We start from the raw sequence: 16187 nt of genomic DNA, 5'->3' as shown, positions 1-16187 counted from the left end.
CCACAAGGATTTGGAGCATTGTGATGACAGAGGTCATGGATCATTTTGATTTCAAGGAGCATGGAGCAATGTGATGACAAGGGCATGAAACAATGTGATCGCAAGGTTCATGGAGGATTGTGATGACAATGGTAATGGATTATTGTGATGACAAGTTCATTGAGCATTGTAATGACAAGGCCATGTAGCATTTTGCTGACAAAGGCATGGAACATTGTGGTGACAGGTGTCATGGAGCATTGGGATGACAAGGGCATGGATCATTCTGATGACAAGGGTCATGGATCATTGGGATGAAAATGTTCATGGATTATCGTGATGACAAGGGACATGGAGCATTGTGATGACAGGGGTCATGGAGCATTGTGCTGAGACAGGCATAGAGTATTTTGATGAAAATGTTTAAAGAGCATTGTGATGAAAATTTCATGGAGCATTGAGGTTAAAATGGTCACAGAGACTGTTGATGAAGAGGGCATGGACCTTTGTGATGACAAAGGTCATGAAGCATTGTGATGACTGGACTCACGGAGAATTTTGATGACATGGGTCATGGAGCATTGTGATAACAACGGCATGGAATATTGTGAAGACCAGTTCATGCAGTATTGTGAAGACTGTTGTCAGGGAGCATTGTGATGACATATGTAATGGCCCATTGTGATGACAATGGCCTGGAGCATGGTGATGCCAAGTGTCATGGAGGATTCTGATGACAAAGGTAATGGAGCATTTTGATGACAATGGCTTGGAGCACTGTGATGACAAGGGTCAGGGAGCATTGTGCTGACTAGTGCATAGAGAATTGTGATGACAATGGTCATGGAGCATTCTGATGACAAGCTTGTGGAGTATTTTGATGATAATGGCATGGAGCATTGTGATGAAAATGGCATGGGACATTGTGATGAAATAGGCATGGAGCCATTTCCTGAAAGGGTTCAAGGAGCATTCTGACGACAAGTGTCAGGAATCATTGTGATGATAAGTGTATTGAGAATTGGGATGACAAGTGTCATGGAGCATTGTGATGAAAAGGGCATGGAGTATTGTGATGACAGGCAACATGGAGCGTTGTGGTGACAAGTGTTATGGAACATTGTGATCACAAGGGTTTGGAGCATTGTGATGACAGAGGTCATGGATCATTTTGATTTCAAGGAGCATGGAGCATTGTGATGACAAGGGCATGAAACAATGTGATCCCAAGGTTCATGGAGGATTTTGATGACAATGGTAATGGAGTATTGTGATGACAAGTGCATAGAGCATTGTAATGACAAGGTCCTGTAGCATTTTGCTGACAGAGGCATGGAGCATTGTGATGAGAAGACCATGGAGCCTTGTGATGATATGTCTCATGGAACATTCTGATGAAAAGGGGCATGGAGCCTTGTGATTACAGGGGTCGTGGAGCACTGTGATGACAAGGGCATGGAGCGTTGGGATGAGAAGGCCATGGAGCCTTGTCATCTCAGGATTCAAGGAGCATACTGACTACAAGTGTCAGGGAGCATTGTGATGACAAGGGTATTGGGCATTGTGGTGACAAAAGTCATGGAGCATTGTGATGAGAAGACCATGGATAATTGTGATGACGAGCGTCATTGGGTGTTGTGATGACAGGTGTTATGGAACATTTTGATCACAAGGATTTGGAGCATTGTGATGACAGAGGTCATGGAGCATTATTATTTCACTGTCATGAAAATAGCATGAAGCATTATGATGGTGGGCATGGTTCATTGTGATGACAGGTTTCATGGAACATTGAGATGAAAAGGGACATGGAGCATTGTGATTACAGGGATCTTGGAGCATTGTGATGACAGGTGTAATGGAGCATTGTGATGGCAAGGGCATGGAGCACTGTGATGAGAAGGCCATGGAGCATTCTGATGACATGCGTCATGGAGCTTTGTGACGACAAGGGCATGAAGCAATGTGATGAGAGTGATCATGGAGCGTTGTGATGACAATGACATGGAGCATTGTGATGCGAAGGATCATGGATCTTTGTGATGACAAATCATGGAACATTTTGATGACAAGGGTGTTGTGCTTTGTGATGAGAAGGGCAGGGAGCATTGTGATGACAGGTTCATGGAGCAATTTGATGAAAAGGGTTATGGAACATTTTGATGACAGGGCTTATGGAACATTGTGATGTCAGGGGTTATGGAACATTTTCATGACAGGGGTTATGGACCATTGTGATGACAGGGGAGTGGGTGTATTTTGATGACTAGTGAGGGAATATTTTGATATCAGTGGTGAAAGAGCATTTTGATAAGACGTGCAAGGAGCATTGTGATGACATGGGTCATGGAGCACTGTGTTGTCAAGCACATGGAACATTGTGTTGACAAGGGTCATGGAGCATTGAGTTTACAAAGGGACGGAGCATTGTGATAACAAGTGTCACGGAGCATTGTGATGAAAAGTTCATGGAACATTGTGGTGACAAAGTTCACAGAGCCTTGTGATGATGAGGGCATGGGTCATTGTGATGACACAGTTCATGAATCCTTGTGATGACTGGAGTCACGGAGCATTGTGAGAACTGGGGTCATGGAGCATTGTGATGACAATGGCATGGAGCATTGTAATGACAGGGGCATGGAGCATTGGTCTGACAAGTTTCATGGATAATTGTTTTGACAGTGGACATGACACATTGTGATGACAAGGTCATGGAGTATTGTGAATACAGGTGTCACGGAGCATTGTGATGACATATTTCATGTTCCATTGTGATGACAATGGTATGGAGCATTGTGATGCCAAGTGTTATTGAGGATTGTGATGACAAATGTAATGGAGCATTCTGATGACAAGGGCTTGGAACATTGTGATGAGAAGGGTCATGGAGCATTTTGATGAAAACGGCCATTGAGAATTTTGATGAAATGTTCGTGAAGCATTGTGATGACAGAGGCATGGAGCTTGCTATGACAGGGGTCATGGGACATTCCCATGACATGTGAATGGAGAATTGTGATGACAAAAACATGTAACATTGTGATGAGAACTGTCATGGAGCATTGTGATGACAAGGACGAGGAGAATTGTGATGACAAGGGACATGGAACATTGTGATGACCAGGGCATGGAGCATTGTGAAGAAAATTTCATGGAGCATTGAGGTTAAAATGGTCACAGAGACTGTTGATGACGAGGGCATGGACCATTGTGATGACAAAGGTCATGAAGCATTGTGATGACTGGAGTCACGGAGCATTGTGATAACAAGGGCATGGAGCATTGTGATGACAAGGGCATGGAGCACTGTGATGAGAAGGCCATGGAGCATTTTCATGACATGCGTCATGGAGCTTTGTGACGACAAGGGCATGGAGCAATGTGATGAGAGCGATCATGGAGCATTGTGATGACAATGACATGGAGCACTGTGATGCCAAAGGTCATGGTTCTTTGTGATGACAAAGTAATGGAGCATTTGGATGACAAGGTCGTTGTGCATTGTGATGAGAAGGGCAGGGATCATTGTTATGACAGGGTCATGGAGCAATTTGATGAAAATGGTCAAGGAACACTTTGATGACAGGTGTTATGGAACATTTTGATGTCAGGGGTCATGGAACATTTTCATGACAGGTGTTATGGACCATTGTGATGACAGGGGAGTGGGTGTATTGTGATGACTAGTGAGGGAACATTTTGATATCAGTGGTGAGAGAGCATTTTGATAAGACGTGCAAGGAGCATTGTGATGACAAGTTTTAAGGAGCATTGTGATGACATGGGTCATGGAGCACTGCGCTGACAAGCGCATGGAACATTGTGATGACAAGGGTCATGAAGCATTGAGTTGACAAAGGGACGGAGCATTGTAATAACAAGTGTCACGGAGCATTGTGATTAAAAGTTCATGGTGCATTGTGGTGACAAAATTCACAGAGCCTTGTGACGATGAGGGTATGGATCATTGTGATGACACAGGTCATGAAGCCTTGTGATGACAGGAGTCACGGAGCATTGTGAGAACTGGTGTCATGGAGCATTGTGATGACAAGGGCATGCAGCATTGTGATGACAGGGGCATGGAGCATTGGTCTGACAAGTTTCATGGATAACTGTGTTGACTGTGTGCATGGCAGATTGTGATGACAAGGGCATGGAGTATTGTGAAGACAGGTGTCAGGGAGCATTGTGATGACATATTTCATGTTCCATTGTGATGAAATTGGTATGGAGCATTGTGATGTCAAGTGATTTGGAGGATTGTGAGGACAAATGTAATGGAGCATTGTGATGACAAGGGCTTGGAGCATTGTGATGACAACGGCCATTGAGAATTTTGATGAAAAGGTCGTGAAGCAATGTGGTGCCACAGGAATGGAGCTTGCTATGACAGGGGTCATGGGGCATTGCGGTGACATGTGCATGGAGAATTGTGATGATAAGGGACATGGAGCACTGTGATGAGAACTGTCATGGATCATTGTGATGACAAGGACGTGGAGAATTGTGATGACAACGGACATGGAGCACTGTGATGAACAAAACATGGAGAATTGTGATGGCAAGACCGTGGAGCCTTGTGGTGAGAAGACCACGGATAATTGTGGTGACGAGCGTCATGGAGCACTGTAATGACAAGGGGTAAGGAGCATTGTGATGTCAGGGGACATGGAGTATTTTCATGAAAAGTGGCATGGAGCATTTTGATAACAGGGCCTATGGAACATTGTGATGTCATAGGTCATCGAACATTGTGATGATAAGTGCATGTAGCATTGTGATGACAGGAGTCATGGAACATTGTGATGACGGGGGTGGGGGAGTATTGCGATGAATAGAGATGTAACATTGTGATATCAGTGGTGAGGGAGCATTTTGATGAGAAGTGCATGGAGCATTGTGATGACAAAGTTAATGGTGCATTGTGATGACAAGATTGTGGAGCACTGTGATGGCAAGCGCATGGTGCACTGTGATGACATGTGTCATGGAGCATTGTGCTGAGAAGCACATGGAGCATTGTGATGACAACAGTCATGGAGCATTGTGTGGAGAAAGGCAGAGAGTATTGTGATGACCAGGGTCAAAGAGCATTATGATGAAAATTTCATGGAGCCTTGAGGTTAAAAATGTCACAGAGACTGTTGATGACGAGGGCATGGACCACTGTGATGACAAAGGTCATGAAGCATTGTGATGACTGGACTCACGGAGCATTGTAATGACATGGGTCATGGAGCATTGTGATAACAAGGGCATGGAACATTGTGATGAAAAGGGCATGGAGCATTGGTCTAATAAGTTTCATGGATTATTGCAATGACAGTTGGAATGGCGCTGTGTGATGACAAGGGCATGGAGCATTGTGAAGTCCAGGTCATGCAGTATTGTGAAGACTGGTGTCAGGGAGCATTGTGATGAATTATGTAATAGCCCATTGTGATGACAATGGCATGGAGCATTGTGATGCCAAGTGTCATGGAGGATTCTGATGACAAAGGTAATGCAGCATTGTGATGAAAATTGCTTAGAGCATTGTGATGACAAGTGTCAGCGATCATTGTTCTGAAAAGTGCATGGAGAATTGTGATGACAAAGGTCATGGAACATTCTGATGACAAGGTTGTGGAGTATTTTGATGACAATGGCATGGAACATTGTGATGAAAACGGCATGGGGCATTGTGATGAAAAAGGCATGGAGCCTTTTCGTGACAGGTTTCAAGGAGCATTCTGACGACAAGTGTCACGGAGCATTGTGATGACAAGTGTATTGAGAATTGAGATGACAAAGGTCATGGAGCCTTGTGATGAAAAGGGCATGTGGTATTGTGATGACAGGCATGATGGAGTGTTGTGATGACAAGTGTTTTGGAATATTCTGATCACAAGTGTTTGGAGCACTGTGATGACAGAGGTCATGGATCATTTTGATTTCAAGGAGCATGGAGCATTGTGATGACAAGGGCATGAAACAATGTGATCCCAAGGTTCATGGAGGATTGTGATGACAATGGTAATGGAGTATTGTGATGACAAGCGTATAGAACATTGTAATGAAAAGGTCATGTAGCATTTTGCTGACAAAGGCATGGAGCATTGTGATGACAGGTGTCATGAAGCACTGTGATGACAAGCGTCACGGAGCATTGTGAATACAGGAGTCATGGAGCATTGGGATGACAAGTGCATGGATGATTTTGATGACAAGTGTCATGGAGCATTGGGATGAAAATGTTCATGGAGTATTGTGATGACAAGGGAAATGGAGTGTTGTGATGACAGGGATCATGGAGCATTGTGATGACAAGGTACTGGAGCATTGTGATGAGAAGACCATGGAGCCTTGTGATGATATGTCTCATGGAACATTCGGATGATAAGTGGCATGGAGCCTTGTGATTACAGGTGTCGTGGAGCATTGTGATGACAAGAGCATGGAGCATGGTGATGAGAAGGCCATGGAGCATTGTGGTGACAAAGTTCACAGAGCCTTGTGATGTTGAGGGCATGGATCATTGTGATGACACAGGTCATGAAGCCTTGTGATGACTGGAGTCACGGAGCATGGTGAGAACTGGGGTCATGGAGCATTGTGATTACAAGGGCATGGAGCATTGTAAGGACAGGTGCATGTAGTATTTTGAAGACAGGTGTCAGGGAGCATTGTGATGACATATTTCATGTTTCATTGTGATGACAATGGCATGGAGCATTGTGATGACAAGTGTTTTCGAGGATTGTGATGACAAAGGTAATGGAGCATTGTGATGACAAGGGCTTGGAGCATTGTGATGACAAGGGTCATGGAGCATTGTGATGACAACGGCCATTGAGAATTTTGATGAAAAGTTCGTGAAGCACTGTGATGACACAGGCATGGAGCTTGCTATGACAGGGGTCATGTGGCACTGCGATGAATTGTGCATGGAGAATTGTGATGACAAATGCATGTAACATTGTGATGAGGACTGTCATGGAGCACTGTGATGAGAAGGACGTGGAGAATCGTGATGAGAAGGGACATGGAGCATTGTGATGACCAGGGCATGGAGCATTGTGATGGCAAGACCGTGGAGCATTGTGATGCGAAGACCATGGATAATTGTGATGAAGAGCATCATGAAGCACTGTAATGACAAGGGGTAAGGAGCATTGTGATGTCAGGGGATATGGAGCATTTTGATGAAAAGAGTCATGGAGCATTTTGATGACAGGGCTTATGGAACATTGTGATGTCATAGGTCATCGAACATTGTGATGATAAGTGCATGTACCATTGTGATGACAGGAGTCATGGAACATTGTGATGACAGGGGTCGGGGAGTATTTTGATGAATAGTGTTGTAATATTGTGATATCAGTGGTGAGAGAGCATATTGATGAGAAGTGCATGGTGCATTGTGATGACAGGGTTAATGGAGCATTGAGATGACAAGATTGTGGAGCACTGTGATGACAAGCGCATGGTGCACTGTGATGACATGTGTCATGGAGCATTGTGCTGACAAGCGCATTGAGCATTGTGATGACAACGGACATGGAGCATTGTGCTGAGAAAGGCATATACTACTGTGATGACAAGGGTCAAAGAGCATTGTGATGGAAATTTCATGGAGCACTGAGGTGAAAAAGGTCACAGAGACTGTTGATGATGAGGGCATGGACCATTGTGATGACAGAGGTCATGAAGCATTGTGATGACTGGACTCAAGGAGCATTGTGATGACATGGGTCATGGAGCATTTTGATAACAAGGGCATGGAGCATTGTGATGACAAGGGCATGGAGCATTGGTCTAATAAGTTTCATGGATTATTGCAATGACAGTATGAAAGGTGCATTGTGATGACAAGGGCATGGAGCATTGTGAAGACCAGGTCATGCAGTATTGTGAAGACTGGTGTCAGGGAGCATTTTGATGACATATGTAATGGCCCATTGTGATGACAATGGCTTGGAGCATTTTGATGCCAAGTGCCATGGAGGATTCTGATGACTAAGGTATTGGACCATTGTGATGACAATGGCATGGAGCACTGTGATGACAAGGGTCAGGGAGCATTGTGCTGACAAGTGCATGCAGAATTGTGATGACAAAGGTCATGGAGCATTCTGATGACAAGGTTGTGGAGTATTTTGATGACAATGGCATGGAGCATTGTGATGAAAATGGCATGAGGCATTGTGATGAAAATTGCATGGAGCCATTTCGTGACAGGGTTCAAGGAGCATTCTGAGGACAATTGTCAGTGAGCATTGTGATGACAAGTGTTTTGGAGGATTGTGATGACAAAGGTAATGGAGCATTGTGATGACAAGTGCTTGGAGCATTGTGATGACAAGGGTCATGGAGCATTTTGATGACAACGGCCATTGAGAATTTTGATGAAAAGTTCGTGAAGCATTGTGATGACAGAGGCATGGAGCTTGCTATGACAGGGGTCATGGGGCATTGCGATGATATGTGCATGGAAAATTGTGATGACAATAACATGTAACATTGTGATGAGAACTGTCATGGAGCATTGTGATGACAAGGACGTGGAGAATTGTGATTACATGGGACTTGGAGCATTGTGATGACCAGGGCATGGAGCATTGTGATGGCAAGACCGTGGAGCATTGTGAATGAGAAGACCACGGATAATTGTGATGACGAGCGTCATGGAGCACTATAATGACAAAGGCTATGGAGCATTGTGATGTCAGGGGACATGGAGCATTTTGATGAAAAGGGTCATGGAGCATTTTGATGACAGGGCTTATGGAAAATTGTGATGTCATAGGTCATCGAATATTGTGATGATCAATGCATTTAGCATGGTGATGACAGGAGTCATGGAACATTGTGATGACAGTGGTGAGGGAGTATTGTGATGAATAGTGATGTAACATTGTGATATCAGTGGTGAGTGGGCATTTTGATGAGAAGTGCATGGAGCATTGTGAAGAGAAGGTTAATGTAGCACTGTGATGACAAGCGCATGATGCATTGTGATGACATGTGTCATGGAGCATTGTGCTGACAAGCGCATGGAGCATTGTGATGACAACGGTCATGGAGCATTGTGCTGAGAAAGTCGTAGAGAATTGTGATGACAAGGGTTAAAGAGCATTGTGATGAAAATTTCATGGAGCATTGAGGTTAAAATGGTCACAGAGACTGTTGATGACGAGGGCATGGACCATTGGGATGACAAAGGTCATGAAGCATTGTGATGACTGGAGTCACAGAGCATTGTGATAACAAGGGCATGGAGCATTGTGATGAAAAGGGCATGGAATATTGGTCTAATAAGTTTCATGGATTATTGCAATGACAGTTGGAAAGGCGCATTGTGATGACCAGGGCATGGAGCATTGCGAAGACCAGGTCATGCAGTATTGTGAAGACTGGTGTCAGGGAGCATTGTGATGACATATGTAATGGCCCATTGTGATGACAATACCATGGAGCATTGTGATGCCAAGTGTCATGGAGGTTTCTGATGACAAAGGTAATGGAGCATTGTGATGACAATGGCTTGGAGCATTGTGATGACAAAGGTCAGGGAGCATTGTGCTCGCAATTGTATGGAGAATTGTGATGACATGGGTCATGGAGCATTTGGATGACAAGCTTGTGGAGTATTTTGATGATAATGACATGGATTATTGTGATGAAAATGGCATTAGGCATTGTGATGAAAACAGCATGGAGCCTTTTTTTGACAGGGTTTAAGGAGCATTCTGACGACAAGAGTCAGGGAGCATTGTGATGACAAGTGTATTGAAAATTGTGATGACAAAGATCATGGAACATTGTGATGAAAGGGGCATGGAGTATTGTGATGACAGGCATCATGGAGCGTTGTGATGACAAGTGTTATGGAACATTGTGGTCACAAGGGTTTGGAACATTACGTTGACAGAGGTCATGTATCATTTTGATTTCAAGGAGCATGGAGCATTGTGATGACAAGGGCATGAAGCAATGTGATCCCAATGTTCATGGAGGATTGTGATGACAATGGTAATGGAGTATTGTGATGACAAGCCATAGAGCATTGTAATGACAATGTCATGTAGCATTTTGCTGACAAAGGCATGGAGCATTGTGATGACAGGTGTCATGGAGCACTGTGATGACAAGTGTCACAGAGTATTGTGAATACAGAGGTCATGGAGCATTGGGAGGACTAGGGCATGGATCATTTTGATGACAACGGTCATGGAGTTTGGGCTGAATATATTCATGGAGTATTGTGATGACAGGCGTCATGGAGCATTGTGATGAGTAGGTAATGGGGCATTGTGATGACAAGAGTCCCGGATCACTGTGTTGTCAGGTGTCATTGAGTGTTTTGATGACAGTGGTCATGGAGCATTGTGATGATATTGGTCATGGAGCATTGCGATGAGAAAGTCATGGAGCATTGGGCTGAAAATGTTCATGGGATATTGTGATGAAAGGGGTCATGGAGCATTGTGATGACAAGGGCATGGAGCTTTGGGATGACAGGGACATGGATAATTGTGATGACAAGGGTCATGGAGCATTCTGATGACAAATTTGTTGAGTACTGTGCTGACAATGCATGTAAAACTGTGATGAGAAGTGTCATGGTACATAGTGATGCCAAGAATTCGGAGAATTGTGATGACAAGGGCATGGAGCATTGTTGTGGCAAGACCGTGGAGCATTGTGATGAGAAGACCATGGATAATTGTCATGAAGAGCTTCATGGAGCACTGTAATGACAAGGGGTAAGGAGCATTGTGATGTCAGGGGACATGGAGCATTTTGATGAAAAGAGTCATGGAGCATTTTGATGACAGGGCTTATGGAACATTGTTATGTCATAGGTCATCGAACATTGTGATGATAAGTGCATGTAGCATTGTGATGACAGGAGTCATGGAACATTGTGATGACAGAAGTGGGGGAGTATTTTGATGAATAGTGTTGTAACATTGTGATATCAGTGGTGAGAGAGCATATTGAAGAGAAGTGCATGGTGCATTGTGATGACAAGGTTAATGGAGCATAGAGATGACAAGATAGTGGAGCACTGTGATGACAAGCGCATGGTGCACTGTGATGACATGTGTCATGGAGCATTGTGCTGCCAAGCGCATGGAGCATTGTGATGACAACGGTCATGGAGCATTGTGCTGAGAAAGGCATAAAGTACTGTGATGACAAGGGCTAAGAGCATTGTGATGAAAATTTCATGGAGCACTGAGGTTAAAAAGGTCACAGAGTATGTTGATGGTGAGGGCAAGGACCATTGTGATGACAAAGGTCATGAAGCATTGTGATGACTGGACTCACGGAGCTGTGGGATGACATGGTTCATGGAGCATTGTGATAACAAGGGCATGGAGCATTGTGATGACAGAGGTCATGGATCATTTTGATTTCAAGGACCATGGAGCATTGTGATGACAAGGGCATGAAACAATGTGATTCCAAGGTTCATGGAGGATTGTGATGACAATGGTAATGGAGTATTGTGATGAAACGTGCATAGAGCATTGCAATGAAAATGTCATGTAGCATTTTGCTGACAAAGGCATGGAGCATTGTGATGACAGGTGTCATGGAGCACTGTGAAGACAAGCGTCACGGAGCATTGTGAATACAGGTGTCATGGAGCATTGGGATGACAAGGGCATGGATCTTTGTGATGACAAGTGTCATGGAGCATTGGGATGAAAATGTTCATGGAGTATTGTGATGACCAGGGACATGGAGCATTGTGATGACAGGGGTCATGGAGCATTGTAATGACAGGCGTCATGGAGCATTGTGATGAGAAGGTCAGGGAGCATTGGGCTGAAAATGTTCATGGAATATTGTGATGACAGGTGTCCTGGAGCATTGTGATGACAAGGTACTGGAGCACTGTGATGAGAAGACCATGGATCCTTGTGATGATATGTCTCATGGAACATTCTGATGAAAAGGGGCATGGAGCATTGTGATTACAGGGGTCGTGCAGCACTGTGATGACTAGGCCATACAGCATTGGTATTAGAAGGCCATGGAACTTTGTCATCACAGGGTTCAAGGAGCATACTGACGACAAGTGTCAGGGAGCACTGTGATGACAAGGGTATTGAGCATTTTGGTGACAAAAGTCATGGAGCATTGTGATGAGAAGACCATGGATAATTGTGATGACGAGCGTCAAGGGGCGTTGTGATGATAAGTGTTATGGAACATTTTGAACACAATGATTTGGAGCATTGTGATGAGAGAGGTCATGGAGCATTATGATTTCATTTTGAAGACAATAGCATGAAGCATTATGATGGTGGGCATTCTGCATTGTGATGACAGGGTTCATGGAGCATTGAGATGAAAAGGGGCATGGAGCATTGTGATTTCATGGGTCATGGAGCATTTTGATAAGAAGGGCTTCGACCATTGTGATGACAAGGTCATGGAGCATTGGTCTAATAAGTTTCATGGATTATTGCATTGACAGTTGGAATGGCGTATTGTGATGACAAGGGCATGGAGCATTGTGAAGACCAGGTCATGCAGTATTGTGAAGACTGGTGTCAGGGAGCATTGTGATGACATATGTAATGGCCCATTGTGATGACAATGGCATGGAGCATTTTGATGCCAAGTGTCATGGAGGATTTTGTTGACAAAGGTAATGGACCATTGTGATGACAATGGCTTGGAGCACTGTGATGACAAGGGTCAGGGAGCATTGTGTTGACAAGTGCATGCAGAATTGTGATGACAAAGGTCATGGAGCATTCTGATGACAAGCTTGTGGAGTATTTTGATGACAATGGCATGGAGCATTGTGATGAAAACGACATGGGGCATTGTGATGAAACAGGCATGGAGCCTTTTCGTGATAGGGTTCAAGGAGCATTCTGACGACAAGTGTCAGGGAGCATTGTGATGACAAGTGTATTGAGAATTGTGATGACAAAGGTCATGGAGCATTGTGATGAAAAGGGCATGGAGTATTGTGATGACAGGCATCATGGAGCGTTGTGATGACAAGTGTTATGGAACATTGTAATCACAAGGGATTGGAGCATTGTGATGACAGAGGTCATGGATCATTTTGATTTCAAGGAGCATGGAGCATTGTGATGACGAGGGCATGAAACAATGTGATTCCAAGGTTCATGGAGGATTGTGATGACAATGGTAATGGAGTATTGTGATGACAAGTGCATAGAGCATTGTAATGACAACGTCATGTAGCATTTTGCTGACAAAGGCATGGAGCATTGTGATGACAAGTGTCATGGAGCACTGTGAAGACAAGCGTCACGGAACATTGTGAATACAGGGACCATGGAGCATTGGGATGACAAGGGCATGGAGCATTGTGATGACAAGGGTCATGGAGCATTGGGATGAAAATATTCATGGAGTATTCCGATGACAAGGGACATGGAGCGTTGTGATGACAGGGGTCATGGAGCATTGTAATGACAGGGGTCAAGGAGCATTGTGATGTGAGGGTCAGGGAGCATTGGGCTGAACATATTCATGGAGTATTGTGATGACAGGTGTCATGGAGCATTGTGATGACAAGGTACTGGAGCATTGTGATGAGAAGACCATGGAGCCTTGTGATGATATGTCTCATGGAACATTTTGATGAAAATCGGCATGGAGCATTGTGATTACAGGAGTCGTGAAGCACTGTGATGACAAGGGCATGGAGCACTGGGATGAGAAGGCCATGGAACTTTGTCATCACAGGGTTCAAGCAGCATACTGACGACAAGTGTCAGGGAGAATTGTGATGACAAGGGTACTGAGCATTGTGGTGACAAAAGTCATGGAGCATTGTGATGAGAAGACTATGGATAATTGTGATGACCAGCGTCATGATGCATTGTGATGATAAGTGTTATGGATCATTGTGATCACAAGGATTTGAAGCATTGTGATGAGTGAGGTCATGGAGCATTATGATTTCATTGTGATGCCAATAGCATGAAGCATTATGATGGTGGGCATGGTGCTTTTTGATGTCAGGGTTCATGGAACATTGAGATGAAAAGGGGCATGGAACATTGTGATTACAGGGGTCTTGGAGCATTGTGATGACAGGTGTTTAGGAGCATTGTGATGGCAAGGGCATGGAGCAGTCTCATGAGAAGGCCATGGAGCATTCTGATGACATGCGTCATGGAGCTTTGTGACGACAAGAGCATGAAGCAATGTGATGAGACCGATCATGGAGCATTGTGATGACAATTACATGGAGCATTGTGATGCCAAGGGTCATGGATCTTTGTGATGACAAAGTCATGGAGCATTTTTATGACAAGGGCATTTTGCATTGTGATGAGAAGGGCAGGGAGCATTGTGATGACAGGGTCATGGAGCAATTTGATGAAAAGTGTCATGGAACATTTTGATGACAGTGGTTATGGAATATTGTGATGTCAGGGGTCATGGAACATTGTCATGAGAGGGGTTATGGACCATTATGGTGAACAGGGGAGTGGGTGTATTGTGATGACTAGTGAGTGAACATTTTGATATCAGTGGTGAGGGAGCATTTTGATAAGACGTGCAAGGAGCATTGTGATGACAAGGTTTATGGAGCATTGTGATGACATGGGTCATGGAGCACTGCTCTGAGAAGCGCATGGAACATTGTGATCACAAGGGTCATGGAGCATTGTGTTGACAAAGGGACGGAGCATTGTGATAACAAGTGTCACGGAGCATTGTGATGAAAAGTTCATGGAGCATTGTGGTGACAATGTTCACAGAGCCTTGTGATGTTGAGGGCATGGATCATTGTGATCCATGTGATCCATGTGATCATTGTGATCAATGTGATCCATGTGATCATTGTGATCCACTATGGAGAACGGTATGGAGGTTCCTTAAAAAACTACAAATAGAACTACCATATGACCCAGCAATCCCACTACTGGGCATATACCCTGAGAAAACCATAATTCAAAAAGAGACATGTACCAAAATGTTCATAGCAGCCCTATTTACAATAGCCCGGAGATGGAAACAACCTAAGGGTCCATCATCGGATGAATGGGTAAAGAAGATGTGGCCCATATATACAATGGAATATTACTCAGCCATAAAAAGAAATGAAATTGACCTATTTGTAATGAGGTGGATGGACCTAGAGTCTGTCATACAGAGTGAAGTAAGTCAGAAAGAGAAAGACAAATACCGTATGCTGACACATATATATGGAATTTAAGAAAAAAAATATGTCATGAAGAACATAGAGGTAAGACAGGAATAAAGACACAGACCTACTAGAGAATGGACTTGAGGATATGGGGAGGGTGAAGGGTAAGCTGTGACAAAGTGAAAGAGTGGCATGGACATATATACACTACCAAAAGTAAGGTAGATAGCTAGTGGAAGCAGCTGCATAGCACAGGGAGATCAGCTCGGTGCTTTGGGAACGCCGGGAGGGGTGGGATAGGGATGGTGGGAGGGAGATGCAAAAGGGAGGGGATATGGGAACATACGTATATGTATAACTGATTTAATTGGTTATAAAGCAAAAAATTAAAAAAAGATGTTAAAAAAAATATTCCATGACCCTTTTCATCAAATTGCTCCATGACCCTGTCATGACAATGCTCCCTGCCCTTCTAATCACAATGCACAACGCCCTTGTTATCAAAATGCTCCATGACCTTTGTGATCACAAAGATCCATGACGCTTGGCATCACAATGCTCCATGTCATTGTCATCACAATGCTCAATGAATGCTCTCATAACATTGCTCCATGCCCTTGTCATCACAAAGCTCCATGACTCATGTCATCAGAATACTCCATGGCCTTCTCATCACAGTGCTCCATGCAGTTGCCATTACAGTGCTCCATAATCCCTGTCATAAAAATGCTCCATGAACACTGCCATCACGATGTTCCATGGCCTTGTCATCACAAGGCTCCATGACCATTCTCATTACAATGCTCCAGGACCCCTGTAATAACAATGCTCCATGTCCTAGTCATCAGAAAGCTCAATGACGCATGTCATCAGAATGGTCTTGGCCTTCTCCTCACAATGCTCCATGCCCTTGTCATCACAATGTTCCAAGAACCCAGTAATCACAATGTTCCATGTTACTTTTCATCAGTATGCTCCATGAGACTTGTCATCACAAGGCTCCATGGTTTTATCATCAAAATGCTCCAGGACCTTGTCATCACAATGCTTCACGACTTGT

This window comes from Mesoplodon bidens (genome assembly GCF_964165515.1).
Source record: "Mesoplodon bidens genome assembly, contig: HAP1_SCAFFOLD_46, whole genome shotgun sequence".
Lineage (NCBI taxonomy): Eukaryota > Metazoa > Chordata > Mammalia > Artiodactyla > Ziphiidae > Mesoplodon > Mesoplodon bidens.
This window is presented reverse-complemented; position numbering follows the sequence as displayed.